Here is a 17312-nt window from a genome sequence, read left to right as displayed (position 1 = left end):
ACTGAGGTTGTACTCTCATTATACATTTCCTTGTAATTCTTAATTTACTTAGATCATTAGGGAAGTCTGTGGAATATGGTAATCGATCATTGCATGAATGCTTTCTTTGGTGCCAGTCTACTGAGAAGTTATTAAAGAAATCTAGCACAGACTTGAACGAAAGACTCCAGACACAAAAATAGTCCTACACAGAAATGCATATTATGTATAGGTGTGTATGTATCATGCAATACATGTTTATATATTATGCCAAAAATATATTGTTTACATTCTCCAACCACCCCTTATATATGCACACATGCACATATGCACAAATGAGAGCTATTTTCTGTGAATGTAACATATTTGGAAACAGAAAAATATATCATAGATAGAGGCAGCCACTAAAGCAGGACACCCTCTTTCAGTGAAGCAGGACCTGGCTCAAATTACCAGATTTTCTTGAACTCAGACAAGCTGCCCTTTTAAAATACATTTTTTTATTTCTTTCTGCATCTCATCTCTGTTGTGCTTTAGCATATTACCGTGACTGAATAGACAGAGGAGTAGATTTGTTGTATTAAAAGGAGTTGTTAATATCATATAGGAGGAAAAGAGATAGTCTTTGCAGTAACCTTTGTGGAAATAATTTTTTTTTTCCAGATCACAGATTACATTAAGGAAGTTAGGAGAAAAATATAATGGATCATTGGAAACGGCAACAGTACTTTTAAGTACTATAGGATTTAAGTTGATATCACATAGTACCTCTGAGCAAAATGTTTAGCTCTACTTAAAAATAATACAATCTAAATCAAAACATTACAGAATTCCATATTGGGCTTCAGAAAAAATTATCAGCCTACAAGAAGCAAAAATTTGTGAGACAGAGAAATGTGTATTTGCAGTAATTTCATCCTTTTGAAAGAAAAAAATAGCTTTCAGCAAGTGGTACTCTCTGAATTATTCCTTGGAAGTTGGAAAGAATGGTCCCAGACATAAAATTATTTTAATACTTCAGAGTCTCTGGCATGCTAGCTCTGGACCTTCTGTCATCTTCTAAATCTCATCTACATCCTAAAGAAGGTGTGCAATCTCTACAAAACACCAATGCTGAAAATAGAATGAACTTCTACAACAGAAGCAGTTCAAAAAAGTGTTTGAACATAGAATAAAACTTTAGTGGGTTTTGATGAGAAATTTAAGTTGGATTTCAAGAACTGTGGGGTCTGGATGCTCCATTAGGCAAGGCTGTCAAGCCTTTCAGGTTTATAGACAGGACTTAGAAGCCTATAAGCATTGCTCGACGAGTAATGTCTCTGTCATAAGGTACACACTGGGGTTGTTTTGTATGTACAATATTATACTGGAGAACTTGCCCAGCAGACACTAAGACCAGCAAACAGGCAATATTAAGGCACTATTGTTTTATATTTTCTGTGTTGTAGATCAGGTGAGAGACAACCAATAATATGCGTTCCACAGATAAACTTGTAATATTTGGATATCAACCCATTATAATCCCATTGTCTTCAGCAATCTTCAGTATACCTCATCCAAATTAGTTTATCATGCTGCCTACTTAGGCTCTATCTAATCTCTTTCCCTGGCGAAAACTAATGCTCTGACATTTACTCACAGGACAATTCTATCAGACATATGGCAGAATCAGTTCTTTGACTAACAGTAATATTGTATTCATTTGCATTATTATTAATACATTTTTTACTAAGCACTGAGCCAATTCATCATGTGACATATACCCTCTTGGGTTTAGATGGCAATTTTGATTAACTAAATGAAGATTCCTGGGTGAGAGGAAGGATGCAATAGAAGAAATTCACTCACACATCGTATAGTGTCTAGAGCCTAGTTGATATATTATTAGAAAAATATAAAGCCAATATAAAGCAATGCACGATGTACTGTAAACTACAGTTCTTTTCTTGCTGTTAGCTACATTATGTTTCAGAAGCCCAAATTCAAATCTCATAAGATTACAGACCAGTCAGAAAGTATATATTTTTATTATAACATTAAAGTGTTATAACAAAACCAATATTTTTATTATAATATCTTAATTTTAATCAATACCTTTTGTAAACAGCATCTTATTTTTCTTTTTGGTCAAAGGAAAAATAACAAGGATGTTACAGAAGAAGAAAGATTTTTTTCTATGATTTCGTGGAAGAAAACCAAAATAAACCTTGTGAATTCTTGTAAGTGTATGACTGTAATGAGATGAAATTTAAAATAATAAAGGCCATTTTATTTCCTTTCAAAATGTAATTTGTCAGAGAACTTATTTGGAATGGTTGGTAAAGTGAATCAACAGAGTAAACATCTTTAAATGTGTAAAGAAAATTAATATTTTGGAAACAGTGCCAGAACATACAACAAAAAACGAGCGTAATTTTGAAGCAGGTGATAACTGTATTCCGTCATACATCTGTACTCTTAGTTTTAGCTTCATCACTTCCAATGAACTGTTCTGTATCCTACAGTCCTTTTTTTGAACTGTGAAGTATTTCTTAACTCTTCTGTTGCATGTGTCCTAGGTTCATCAGCAGCAGTCATTTTTCTTGGTCTAAGTAGCTGGTGCAGTTCTGTGTTTTTGACTTTCAGCCTGGGAGCAACGCTGATGGAAACACCAATGTTTTCAGTTGTTCCTAGGTAATGTTTAGTCTGACCAAGGACTTACTGAGTCTCATGTTCTGCCAGGGAAGAAGGGAAGCCGGGAGGAAGCAGAGACAGGACACTTGACCCAAACTAGCCAAAGGGGTATTCCATACCACAGAATATCATGCCCACTATATAAACTCGGGGGAGTTACCCAAAAGGGCTAGATCGCTGCTCGAGTCAGGCTGGGTAGGCTGGAAGGCGGATGGTGAGCAGTTGTATTCTCTTCCCTTGTTATTTCCCTTATCATTATTATCATTGGTGGCAGCAGTAGTGGTTTTGTGTTATACCTTAGTTACTGGACTGCTCTTATTTCAACCCGTAGGAATTACATAGAATCATAGAATAGTTAGGGTTGGAAAGGACCTTAAGATCATCTAGTTCCAACCCCACTGCCATGGGCAGGGGCACCTCACACTGAACGATATTGCCAAGGCTCTGTCCAACCTGGCCTTGAACACCACCAGAGATAGAGCATTCACAACTTTCCCTGGGCAACCATTCAAGTGCCTCACCACCCGCACAGTAAAGAACTTCCCCTTTATATCCAATCTAAATTTCCCCTCTTTAAGTTTTAACCCATTACCCCTTGTCCTATCACTACAGTCCCTAATGAAGAGTCCATCCCCAGCATCCCTATAGGCCCCCTTCAGATACTGGTAGGCTGCTATTAGGTCTCCATGCAGCCTCCTCTTCTCCAGGCTGAACAGCCTCAACTTTCTAAACCCATCTTCATAAGGGAGGTGGTCCAGTCCCCTGATCATCCTCATGGTCCAACTCTGGACTTGTTAAAACAATTCCATGTCCTTTTTATGTTGAGGACACCAGAACTGTACACAGTACTTCAAGTGAGGTCTCACGAGAGCAGAGTAGAGGAGCAGGATCACCTCCTTCGACCTGCTGGTCACATTCCTTTTGATGCAGCCCAGGATACGGTTGGCTTTCTGAGCAGCGAGCATACACTGCCTGCTCATGTTCATTTTCTCATCAACCAACACCCCCAAGTCCTTCTCTGCAGGGCTGCTCTGAATCTCTGCCCAACCTGTAGCTGTGCCTGGGATTGCTCCAACCCAGGTGTAGGACCTTGCACTTGGCATGGTTATGCTTCATAAGGTTGGGATCAGCCCACCTCACAAGCGTGTCAAGGTTCCTCTGGATTGCATTCCTTCCTTCCAGTGTTTCAATCAACCGCACAGCTTGGTGTCATCAACAAACTTGCTGAGGGCACACTCAATCCCAAAGTCCATGTCACCAACAAAGATGTCAAACAAGACCGGTCCCAACATTGATCCCTGAGGGACACCGCTCATTACTGGTCTCCAGCCAGACATTGAGCCATTGAGCCATTGAGCACAACTCTTTGTGTGCAGCCAGTTCTTTATCCACTGAGTGGCCCGTCTATCAAATTGATGTCTCTCCATTTTAGAGAAAAGGATGTTGTGTGGGACAGTGTTGAACGCTTTGCACAAGTCCAGGTAGATGACATCAACTGCTCTGCCTCTGATCTGCCATGAGGCTATTCCTATCTGTCCATAGAGTGCTTCATCCACAGAGTCCTCTTGATCTGACGGTCTGTAATAGATCCCCACAGTAATGTCTCCCACTGATGTTCTTCCTTTAACCCTGTCCCACAAACTCTCTGTTGACTAATCACCTGTCCCCAGACAGAGTCCCATACTTTCCTGCCTATCCCTAACATAAATAGCAGCTCCACCTCCCCATCTGCCAGGCTTGTCTTTTCTAAAGAGCCTGTAACCTTCCATTCCAACACTCCATTTACAGGAGCCACCCCGCCACATTTCTGTGATGCCTATTATATCATACCCCCAGTAGACGTGCACACATCTCTAATTCCTCTAATCAACTCTAATTCATTGGCTGTAGTGGGTGGAATATCTCTACATTGCTCATTTACATAAGCATTTATTATAGGTGCTGGCAACTGACTGGGAGTGTTGGGATGGAATGATGCCCCCCTCCCCCAACACATCTAGCCTAAAGCTTTCTTGACTAGCCTGGCAAGCCTCCTATCAAAACCACTCTTCCCCTTCGTTGTCAGACCAGCTCCACCAGCCCCCAGTAGACCTGGCTTCCTAAACTGGGTCCCGTGTTCTAAACACCAAATTCCCTGACTATGACACCACTGTTCCTAACCATTTATTAACTTGGCCAATTTTCCTAGCCTTTTTAAGGTCCTCCCCTTTATCCTGGAGAATTGACAAAAAGACTATCTGAGCTCCAGAGACCCCAACCACCTCTCCCAGGGCTCTGTAGTCCTTCTTTATGTTCTCCAGGCTACTGCTATCTATATCACTAGCACCCACTTGGACAACTAGAAGTGGGTAATAGTCAGTGGGACTTACTAGAGCAGGCAGCCTCTTTGCAGCATCCCTGATCTGAGCTACTGGTAAGCAACACACCTCCCTTGGGACTGGGTCAGGCCAACAGATAGGTGCCTCTGTGCCTTTCAAAGTAGAGTCCCCTACCATTATGACCCACGTTTTTTTTCTGGCAGCACTAGTAGGTTCTAGGTGGGGACATCAGATTTAGGAGGAAGCCCCTTACTTTTAATTGTCCTCTTCCTCCTTTTTTTGTTGGTTTGTTGTTTTTTTTTTTTTTGTTATTATTTCCCAGATTCCTGGGTTAATGGCCTCCTTCTTTCCTCCTTGAGCTACTGTGGATGGTTTTTTAGCAAAGAATGGCCACGTTCCCAAGTCAGCAAGTGCCTATGTGGAGCTCGACATGAATTGAGAGTGAAGGAAGACGTGGGTAAGGAAGCAAAAGTAACGGTGCAAGCAAGATAAGAAGAAACTGGGATGTGCTAAGATACAAAATAGTGAACTGTTATCAAGTTTTAAAGGTTAAGTTCTCATACGCTTATTTGATCAATTGTATACTAGTTGCTGTGTGCTGCAAGAATATGTATCAAAGCATAATATACTAAGCTATTGTATATGTATCCAATTTTAATACAGCAAGCTATTGTAAGCAGATGCAGACAACAGTATAAAAAGGATAGATGCTTTGTAATAAATGGCTTTTGTCTGATCACATTGATCTCTGACTGAGTCCAATTTTTCTGTGGCAAGCTACAGCTGACGCTTGAGGCCACTGTGCAGTTTGGGCCTGGAGCAAGCAGCCCTGCTTCCTCTCAGCTTCCCTGACATCTTGCAGCCTATTGATAGCATTCCACAGCTCAGCCCCTGCTGCAGGAGGACCTCCACCAGGGAACACTGAGTGCAGCCCTGCCCATCATGCACCCTCCCCTCACAAGACCAGTGCAAGCACTCTCTACACTCCAAGGTCTGCACTGCAGCCTCCCCTGTCATCTACTCTGTCTGTGTGCCTACGCTGACCACAGCCAGGGCAGCCAGAGCAAAGCTCACAGACCAGGACCTGGTCATAAAGCGAGTGCTCACCATCCCGCTCGCCTGCCCGCGCAAACTGCCTTGACACACTCTTGGTCGCTCGCGCTCCCTGGGGTGGGCTTTAATCAGTCAGGGCTGGTGCCCCTTCTCCTGACTCCACCCCCTGTGACTCAGATGCTAACGTCAGCTGAGCTGCCGGCTCCTGGGCAAGTCCGGTCTGGAACTTGAGGCTCTCTCGGTGGCTCTTGCTGCTCTGAGTTGAGCCTCCTGGATACTGAGCTTCCCTCCGCTCAGGTGTTGAAGGCATCCTCTCTCGAGCTACTCACCTCAGCAATACATTCTTTCGATTCTCCTCCCCATTCCTCCGGGAGCAGGGGGACGAAGGTGGGTGGGGGATCTGACCAGAGTGTCTAATCATGTTTGTGATAAGCATTCATTGTTTTGGATTAATAGTCACTCATCACCATGCTGATTTTTTGGCTTTCAAAGTTGTTGCTCTTGATCTCACAGTTTCAGCATGTCGTACCTTACAGCTAGTATTTGCTGTGCTAGTGTTTACCGGCTGGGGGCCTTGGGCTAAGGTTTTGTTTCATTGTACTTTATGGTAATAACTTGTAATGCAATAGACTTATTGATCATGAAACTGATCTGGCTTGCGTTCCCGGTGTGGTCACCACCTCTATACTTTGTGAGGTATATAATGGAAGAGTTTAGCAATTACACACCTATTTTTCCCTCTTTGGGTGATCAAGCTATGAAGGATACATTCCCTTACATTCCCAGCACGCCCCCCTCCTTCCCCCCATGAGACTATTTGCAGCATCATTTGAGGGTTCTGAAGGTTTTGAATGGCCTTTAGGTACCCTTGAGACCTGCCTGCTGATTGAGATGAGGATCACCATGTTGGCACACATATAGAGTATGTTTTACCCACGACCATTTCATCTGATCTCGAAAGTTAAGCAGTCGGGTTTGGGCCTTGTCTAGGGTTGGACGATGATATAGGAGGACCAAGAGATTTTCCCTGAGACTGGGCAGTCATGAGTAGCAGGGTGTGGGGGATAGTATGGGCAAGTATGTAGGCCAGTGGGCCCCTCCAGTGCTTTGGAACTTCACCACTGAACAAGTGCAAAATCCAGAAAAACTAGTAAAACACTTAAATGAGGTGTGTTGTCATACTGGTCATACCAGAGAGGGACAAATCCTGTCAATGTGTTGAGGCTTGGCCTATGCTTACAGAGCCCTGTTCAACACTATCCAGCACCTTCAAAGGGAAAAAGATGTCTCTGGATTTGATGACAAAGCAACAGACAACACAGCTACTCCAACTCCAAGTACAGCGGCTACACCATCCCCAGTGACAAGTACAGCAGCTACTCAAACTCCAACAGCAACAGACAGCACAACTACTCCAAGCACAGCAGCTACACCAATCCCAGTGACAAGTGCAGCAGCTATTCAGACCCCGACAGCAACAGACAGCACAGCTGCTGGTGCTACTCAAACCTGAAGCACAGCAACTGCACCAGCCCCAACAACAGATACTGCAGCCATTCTGACCACAGTGATAATCACTTCAGCTAAACCAAAGAACCAATTCGTGCCAATATCAGTTGCCCCTGTACACAATGGGAAAAGCAAAAAAAAGGCGCAAAAAGCAACCCATACAATGAAGGAAGATGAAGAATCAATGCACATACTACAAGGGACAGCATGAAGAATCAATGCACTTACTACAAGGACAGCATCTGGACAAGAGTTATTATTACGTGATTAGAGGAAGAGGAAGAAGAAGAGGTGACTTCTTGACCCTGGACCTCAATCAAGCTATGGAATATGCAAAAAGATTTTACCTGTCAATCAGGGGAGCACATCATCACCTGGTTGCTCCAATGCTGGGACAATGGGGCCGATGGTCATGAACTAGAAGGTAGGGAAGCTAAGCAGCTGGGATCACTTGCTAGAGAAGGGGGAATTGACAAAGCAATTGCAAAGAGAAACAGTCTTTCATCCTTTGGAGGCTACTCTTGGCAGCTGTGAAAGAAAGGTTTCCATACAAGTGCGATGTTATGAGTCGTTCAGCCAACTGGACTACACTAGAGAAAGGCATCCAGTCTCTGAGGGAATCAGCCATTGTAGAGATGATCTATTGCAAGCAGGATGCCAGGAATGCGCCCATAGATCCAGATGAAGTCAAATGTGCACAACCCATGTGATGGAAATTTACACGGAGCTCACCATCATCATATGCCCACTCACTGGCAGCAATAACCTGAAATGACACAGTACCACCAACAGTGGATGAAATGATTCATAAACTTTGAGAGTTTGAAGACAATATGACTCCTTCCATCATCTCAGCTGTGGAAAAACTGTCCCAGGAGTTCGAACAATTGAGAGACTATCTATCCAATCTATCCAGCTCCCCACATGTGCCAAACCACATCTCAGCTATTAGTGAAAGACATCTTACTGCTCAAGAGAGAAGATATACGAGGTACACACCACAGGCCACCCTATGATTTTGCCTGCGGGATCACAGAGAAGACATGAGAAAGTGGGATGGGAAACCTACCTAGGCTCTGGAGGAACGGGTGCATGAATTGAAGAGGAGAACAAAGGTCAAGGATGAACATCCTATGAAAGGTGTGGATTCAGAGAGTAGGTTTCTAGATGGAGTGGAAGAGCTGATTTTACTCCAGCTACTGTGATAAAGAAGACTAATCCCTGTCTACAAGATGTAAGTAACCAATATTGTAATCACTATTAGAGGGGCCCTGCCTCCAGCCAGGTGGAGGTAGGGGACAATCAGATTTACTGGACTGTGTGGATCAGATGGCCTGGCACATCAGTCCCACAAAAGTATAAGGCTCTGGTAGATACCAGGGCACAGTGTACCCCGAGGCCATGAAGCTGTCAAGGGGTGGAACCCATCTATATTTCTGGAGTGACAGGAGGATCTCAAGAGTTGACTGTACTGGAGGGTGAAATCAGCCTGACTGGGAGGAAGTGGCAAAAGCAGCCCATTGTGACTGGTCCAGAGGCTCCATGCACCCTTAGCATAGACTGCCTCAGGAGAGGGTACTTCAAAGACCCAAAAGGCTTTTGGTATTGCTGCTTTGAAGCCAGAGGAAATTAAGCAGCTGTCCACCTTGCCTGGTCTCTCAGAGGAGCCTTCTGTTGTGGGATTGCTGAAGGTCGAAGAACAAGTGCCAGTCTCCACCATAACACTGCACCAGCGGCAATAACACACTAACTCCCTGATTCCCATCCATAGGCTGATCCATTGACTGAAGAGCCAAGAAGTGATCAGTAGGACCCGCTCACACTTTAACAGCCCCTTATGGACAGTTCAAAAGTCTAATGGAGTGGAGACTAACAGTAGACTATCGTGGCCTGAATGGAATCACACCGCCATTGAGTGCTGCTGTACCGGACATGTAGAACTTCAGTATGAACTGGAGTCAAAGACAGCCAAGTGGTATGCCACAGCTGACACTGCCAATGCATTTTTCTCAATTCCTTTGGCAGCAGAGTGCAGGCCACAGTTTTCTTTTACTTGGAGGGGCATCCAATATACTCAGAACTGACTGCCTCAAGGGTGGAAACACAGCCCTGCCATCTGCCATCGACTGATCCAGACTGCACTGGAACAGGAGCAAGCTCCAGAATACCTGCAATACATTGATGACATTATCTCGTAGGGCGATACAGTGGAAGAAGTCTTTGAGAAAGGGAGGAAAATAATCCAAATCCTGCTGAAAGCTGTTTTTGCCATAAAACGGAGTAAGCTCAAGGGACCTGCACAGGAGATTCATTTTTTGGGAAAAAAGTAGCAAGATGGACGTCGCCAAATCCCCACAGGTGTGATCAACAAGATAACAGCGATGTCTTCACCAACTAATAAGAAAGAAGCACAAGCTTTCTTAGGTGTTGTGCAGTTCTGGAGAATGCACATCCCAAATTACAGTTTGATTATAAGCCCTCTCTATCATGTGACCCAGGAGAAGAATGATTTTAAATGGGACCCTGAGCAACAACAATCTTTTGAGAAAATTAAATGAGAGATAGTTCATGCAGTAGCCCTTGGAGCAGTCTGGACTGGGCCAGATGTAAAAAATGTACTCTACACCGCAGCTGGGGAGAATGCTTTGACCTGGAGTCTCTGGCAGAAAGCTACAGGGGAGACTCGAGGTCAGCCACTCGGCTTTCGGAGTTGAAGATACAGAGGCTCTGAGGCCAGCTATATCCCAACTGAAAAAGAGATACCGACAGCCTATGAAGGGGTTCGAGCTGCTTCAGAAGTGATTGGCACTGAAGCACAGCTCCTCCTGGCACCACTGTTGCCCGTGCTGGGCTGGATGTGCAAAGGCAGGGTTTCCTCTACACTTCATGCAACCGATGCTACATGGAGTAAGTGGGCTGTATTAATAACACAACGAGCTTGAACAAAAAATCCCAGTCGCCCAGGAATTCTAGAAGTCAGCACGGACTGGCCAGAGGGCGAAGATTTTGGAATGTCACCAGAGGAGGAGGTGATGCGTGCTGAAGAGGCCCCACCATATAATAAACTGTCAGAAAGTGAAAAGCAGTATGCCTTGTTTACTGATGAGTCCTGCCATATTGTGGGAAAGCATCGGAGATGGAAGGCAGCCCTATGGAGTCCCCGACAGCAAGTTGCAGAAACTGCTGAAGGAGACAGTGAATCAAGTCAATTTGCAGAGATGAAAGCCATCCAGCTGGCCTTGGATATTGCTGAAGGAGAAAAGTGGCCCGTACTTTATCTCTACACTGACTCATGGATGGTGGCAAATGCCCTGTGGGGGTGGTTGCAGCAATGGAAGCAGGGCAACTGGCAACGCAGAGGTAAACACATCTGGGCTGCTGCACTGTGGCAAGATATCTCTGCCTGGGTGCAGAACCTGGTGGTGAAGGTACGCCATGTAGATGCACATGTACCCAAGAGTTGGGCCACTGAGGAACACCAGAACAAACAACAAGTGGATAAAGCTGCTAAGACTGAAGTGGCTCAGATGGACTTAGATTTGCAACATAAGGATGAATTATTTTTGGCTCGGTGAGCCCATGACACTTCAGGCCATCAGGGCAGAGATGCAACATACAGATAGGCCTTTGATCAAGGGGTGGACTTAACAATGGACACTATTGCCCAGCTTATTCATGAGTGTGAAACATGTGCTGCAATTAAACAAGCCAAACGGTTAAAGCCCCTCTGGTATGTAGGACGATGGCTGAAGTACAAATATGGGGAGGCCTGGCAGATTGATTATATCACACTCCCACCAACCCACCAAGGCAAGTGCCATGTGCTTACCATGGTGGAAGCAACCACCGGATGGCTGGAAACATACGCTGTGCCCCACACCACTACCCAGAACACTATCCTGGGCCTTGAGAAACAAATCTTGTGGTGACATGGCACCCCAGAGAGAACTGAGTCAGACAACAGGACTCATTTCCAGAACAGGCTTCTAGACACTTGGGCCAAAGAGCATGCATTGAGTGGGTATATCACATCCCCTACCATGCACCAGTCTCTGGGAAAATCAAACGGTACAACGGGCTGTTAAAAACCACACTAAGAGCAACGGGTAGTGGGACTTCCAAACATTGGGATACACACGTACCAAAGGCTGCCTGTTTGGTCAACACCAGAGGATCTGCCAACAGGGCTGGCCCAGCCCAGTCAGAACTTCTACATACTGTAGAAGGGAATAAAGTTCCTGTGGTGGATGTAAAGAATTTGCTGGGGAAGACAGTCTGGGTTATTCCTGCTTCAGGTAAAGGCAAACCCACTCGTGGGGTTGCTTTTGTTCAGGGACCTGGATATACTTGGTGGGTAATGCAGGAAGATGGGGAAGTGTGATGTGAACCTCAAGGGGATTTGGTTTTAGGAGAAAACAGCCAATGAACTCAATTATATGCTATTGCCTGCTGCATAGCACTTTTATAGTCCACCAACTAGAGGTCTTCAGGTCACCAGCAACTGCCCCTGACTTCCCTCTGACCATCATCCCAACAAAGAATGAACTTTGACAAAACCAGACGAGCTCAGCAGTGACCAGACGAGTTCTGTGGTGTCATCAGCAGGCAATAATCCAACACTTCACACTTTCTCTCCTGCTCTGAAATACTGTTACAAGAGATGGAGCCAGACATCATAGACCAGATGAACTCAGCAGCTTTACAGGGATTGGTCCATGCACTAAGGAATGATACCTCTCTCTTTGTGTGCGTGTGTATATGGGAGTGTGTGTGTGCGTGTGTGTGTATGAGACAAAAGTGATGGTATATTGAAAAATGTGGGATCTGTGCATGACATGAATGGTGCGGAATAAGGGGTGGATACTGTCCTGGGTTCAGCAGTAGCAGTCATTTTTCTCCTTCTTAGTACCTAGTGGAGTGCTGTGGTTTTGACTTTCAGCCTGGGAGTAACGCTGATGGTAACACCGATGTTTTTAGTTATTGCTCAGTAAAGTTTACTCTGACTGAGGGCTTTCTGAGTCTCATCCTCTTCCAAGGACGAAGGGAAGCCAGGAGGAAACAGAGACAAGACACCTAATCCAAACTAACCAAAGGGGTATTCCATACCACAGCACATCATGCCCACTATATAAACTAGTGGGAGTTACCCGGAAGGGCTAGATCACTGCTCAGGTTGGGCTGGGCATCGGTCGACGGGTGGTGAGCGGTTGTATTCTCTTCTCTTGTTATTTCCCTTACCATTATTGTTATTGGTGGTAGCAATAGTGGTTTGTGTTATACCTTAGTTACTGGACTGTTCTTATCTCAGCCCATGAGAGTTACATTCTTCTGGTTCTCCTCTGTATCCCTGCGGGAGCAAGGCAGGGAGGTGGGGGTGGGGGGTGAGGGGTGTGGAGGTGGGGCACTGTGAGCAAGTTGCTACGTGGGTTCTGAGTTACCAGCTGGGCTTAAACGACGACAGTATGATATAGCATACATCTTAACACACAAAGAACTTACAAAGAACTCACAGGAACAGAGGAAATAAACCTGAAGCTGTCATCACCATGAGAGAGCATTTCTAATACATATGTAGGAGAGAATGAAAAGGGAGAAAAGAGAGCGCATGCATGTAGAGTACATGTGGAAATTGAAAGCATCTGTGAAAAAATACTCCTTGGTTTTGGTATAAAATCCACACTGTTGTTTTCTCCATCTAATAAGAATATATTTTTCATAAATTTACCAAGCTCTATCTAAAGATCTGCTTCTTGGTTTTTTTTTCTTGGAGGCTACTCTGACTACACGTGATTAACGTCAGAAACTGGTTCTTAAACTCTACCCCACACTTGTCCATGGCGGTTTTACACCAACATATATACTGACATTATCATTAGGCTTATTCAGCTCTTCTCCCACCATGCAAACAATCATTTCTCCTAACATACTGAAAAATGGGATAAAATCCACCTATCTTGTTGAGTAGTATTCATTTCCAAACCCAAAAATGTCAATTAAAGACCTTAGGAGGCTGATATTCGCAGGCAAGGACAATACAACCTGCAGTTTAATCCTCTCTTGTGCTTAATAATTAAGCAAAATATTGTCTCTTTGAGAAACACAAACATCACAAGGCACATTTGTCTTTCACTGACAATATTTACTCTTGAACTGGATTTATCTAATTATTTTGATCCAAAGATTGCACCATGTCCTCTGCCAAAATCAATCTAAGCACCAGCCCCAGTGCTCTGGGGGTTACATCCTTCAAATTTCTTTCACGTGGAAATAAAATTTTAGCCAATAAGAGTTCAAGACATAACCTAAGATTTTCAGAAGCGCTGTTACCTGTCCCAGCTCTGGTCTTAGCCAGTGATACAGGATGACTTCTGACATGATAATATCCTACCAAAACTAGATTGACATTGACTGCGTTTCTGCTTCCATGAACTTTGTTATGTACATCAAAACAACCTATTTTTCAAACGGCTTGCTTTCTCACTTGTCCCTTACTAGTAATAATTCTTACAGAGAAAGGATGAGAGAATTGTTTTGGGATATCTCTCTAAAAATTTAACTTGTGTTTCTGTAAGTTGCTATACAAAAAGTAAAAACAAATAGAACATGTTAGCCTTGTGCTTTCTGTAGTCCTCTGTGATATACAATATGCTCATATTAATACCCACAACATAAGACATGGTAAGCAGGCAGATTTCAGGAAAATATACGTTGAGAATAGTATTCCTTTGAAAGCTGGTGACTTCGTTTCACTCTAAGTTCATAGACCCAAACCATGGTTGGTACGTAAACTATGTCCTATGACCTAGCACAGATCCATTCAAAGCATGGCATGCTTTACATTAGACCTAAAAACTAGTGGGTTTTGGCTAACACTTTATGTTGGACATCTATCTAAAGGGATATTTCACTTATATTCTATAACACTGGCATTCAGTTTTTAGAAACATGTTGTAGTCTGTCAAAATCTGCTTTCTTTTTCTTTTTTATTGCTTTAGATGTCTTTTTCAAATATTGGGAGACACATTTCTATCTCAGTTGGACAGAAGATACAATTGGCTCTGGGAAATTCACATAATCTCCTCCATAAGTCTTGAAATATCATAGCACTCCAACTCCAGAAGTTAGTAAGAATATATTTAAGATAGTATCTTAAATCCTCAGGAAGTAGATGAAAGTTTAAAAGTGTGATTTGAGGCTGAAAATTCAGAAGGCTACTAAAGAACACTCAGAGAACAATTTTTAGCTTGTCTCTTTTTTGAACTTTCAGTATTTTCTTTATCCTGACCAGTGCTTTTTAAGAGCTGGCAAACTTGTACCACTTCATAACATCACAAATATTTTAGACATGAGGTATTTATGATTAGTTATCACAACTTCAGCAAATACCCGGATACACACTTTTGTTTGCAAGCAAATTGTGAGCCTCTGTACACTGAACAAAACTGAGCTATGAAGTACGGCTTTCGGTGATATTTTATTCCAGAAGGGTCCCAAGAGCTGCCTCCACAACATATTATGATCATAAGATTATCAGACCAGAGTACAAATTATGTGAATTATTCATTGCAATCATAATGATTCCATATAGATGGTAGTTAGGAAGACTGCCAGATCACTTTGGGCCACAACCCGTTCTGTTCTATGCACTTGTTCCTAACACCCATGATTAAGAAAGTGTCCTGGAAGCTAGAGGGTTCCAATTAAAGTGTATTGCACATCAGGAATCTTTGGTGGCACACATTCCCTTGAGGTTATTGCAAATTACAGCACTAATTTTATTGCAACCCTCAAGGCTGTCCAACTACACAAGCAGTTTCCTGTTCTCTTCTTAGTTGCAGAAATAAACTGGGTTTTTTTGCATGTGAAAAGTGAAAGGGATTAAATCTTATTCCTCAGAAGAACCATAACGGAAGAAACAAGCCAGATGTTCATCTGCTGTAGAGCATTGGAGTTTGACAGCTACTTCAGGCACTGAGAGAGGGTGACAGGTGCAGACTGTTACTGGGAGGTATGATGCAGTGGCCTTCCTTCCAGAACCTTTGGTGTGAATGGTTATATATGGTGACATATGACTCTACAGTCTACTGCCTTGCTGCATACTCATTGCACTTGGCTGCTGCTGGAAAAAAAAATAATAATAACAAAAAAATAACACTTTCATTACTCTGCATTTAAATTTTACATTTTACATTTACATTACTTTATGTGTTCATTTACTTTACAAAGGCACAAAGACAGTACTCCATCAAACTGAAGCACATCTTCAAAACGGAAAGAACTACGTGAAATGGAAAGAACTGAAATGGAAGAAATTAAAATAAAAAGAAGTGCCTGACTCTACCAATAAAGCACCGCCCTTTCATCTTGTGGTGTCCTACAATATTACCCTCTCCACTTATTTCACTTGCATAAATAAATCAAACACCAAAAAAAAATTAACTACAAGCACACTTGAAATAGCACATTTACTACCCTAATGGTCTTTGAGCTCAAGAAATTTGTTTTCCTATACACTGAGGAGCACCAGTTTGATAATCAGGAGTGAGAACCTCAACTCCAAGCTCGTTACAGCTCTGATTTACCAGTTAATGAAAACATTGATTTCTGAGTTATCAGTGTAGATTTTATATATAAATCCTTTCCTTTTACCCTCTTCTTTCAGATGTGCAACTTAGGGTCTAAACCAACCAAATAAGGAAGATGTTGATGGAAAGAACTTTTTTACCTTGAACTGCTGTCAATAGCAGTATCACAGTGTTTGCTACAGTGCTGCAGCACCTCAGCAGTGTTCAGGGTTAAATAAGTGAATGTTGCAAGGGCAAAGCATTTGTATATTTAATGGGGTTTATCTTACAAACTTTTAACTAACCTGCATTAGTATGACTCATTTTGTAGTCAGCAAATGTCTAATGTGATTCCTTCAGATGCTAGTCAGCTTCACTCTCGTATAAGAGAAATAAAAAACACAATATCCTCTGAAAAGCTGACTGTACTGTATCTTTAGTACGTTACGAGGCAGTTTTGTCCTTGAAACAAAGAACATAGATCATTAATCAAACCCTAATGTTTTCTTCTTGCAGAGTCATATGAGCTTGCAAATTCAATCTGCATTACCAGATTTGAAGATTTGCTTAACTTTTGCTTAACTATAAAATCTTTGTTTAATCAAATCATCTACCCTCTGCAGTATCAGTGCAGGCATAGTCTAAAATTGTAATTACTTCTAATGAATTTTCTATTTCATGGTGGGAGGAAAGGGAGCTTCATTTTAAAAATCCGTTGCATGTTTTATCTCATACTAGTAATTGCTATTTAAGAAGAAAGTATGACAAGATTATTTATTAATGGAAAGAAGCATATTGAAAAATTAGGTGATACCAATTAGCACTGTAAAAAATAAATGTCATGAAAGAAATTAGAAGACAGATTTTGCATATACTTTATTACATCAGCAGTCATTGCAACAATATGCACGTCGGTTATTTGGTTAAATCAGGACAATGTGGTTAAGATATCCAGGAAGAGGGGATTACATAAAGCTATCACCATGATAAAGTGTACTTTTTAAGCTTTCTAACAGATGCAAATGTAAATTTCTGTCACAAGACAATATGTTAGGAAATTAAAATCTTTAGAAGTTAATTCACAGGTAAGACGAAAGTATGAACTGAGTGATGATCTTGAGGTCCTTTCCAACCCTAACTATTCTATGATTCTGTGATTCTATGAGACGTATGCAGAGGCTGCATCAATATTATTTCTGGATTTACTAGCCCATCT

Source organism: Lathamus discolor, chromosome Z, assembly GCF_037157495.1.
Source record: "Lathamus discolor isolate bLatDis1 chromosome Z, bLatDis1.hap1, whole genome shotgun sequence".
NCBI classification, from domain to species: domain Eukaryota; kingdom Metazoa; phylum Chordata; class Aves; order Psittaciformes; family Psittacidae; genus Lathamus; species Lathamus discolor.
Note: the sequence above shows the minus strand (reverse complement) of the source record.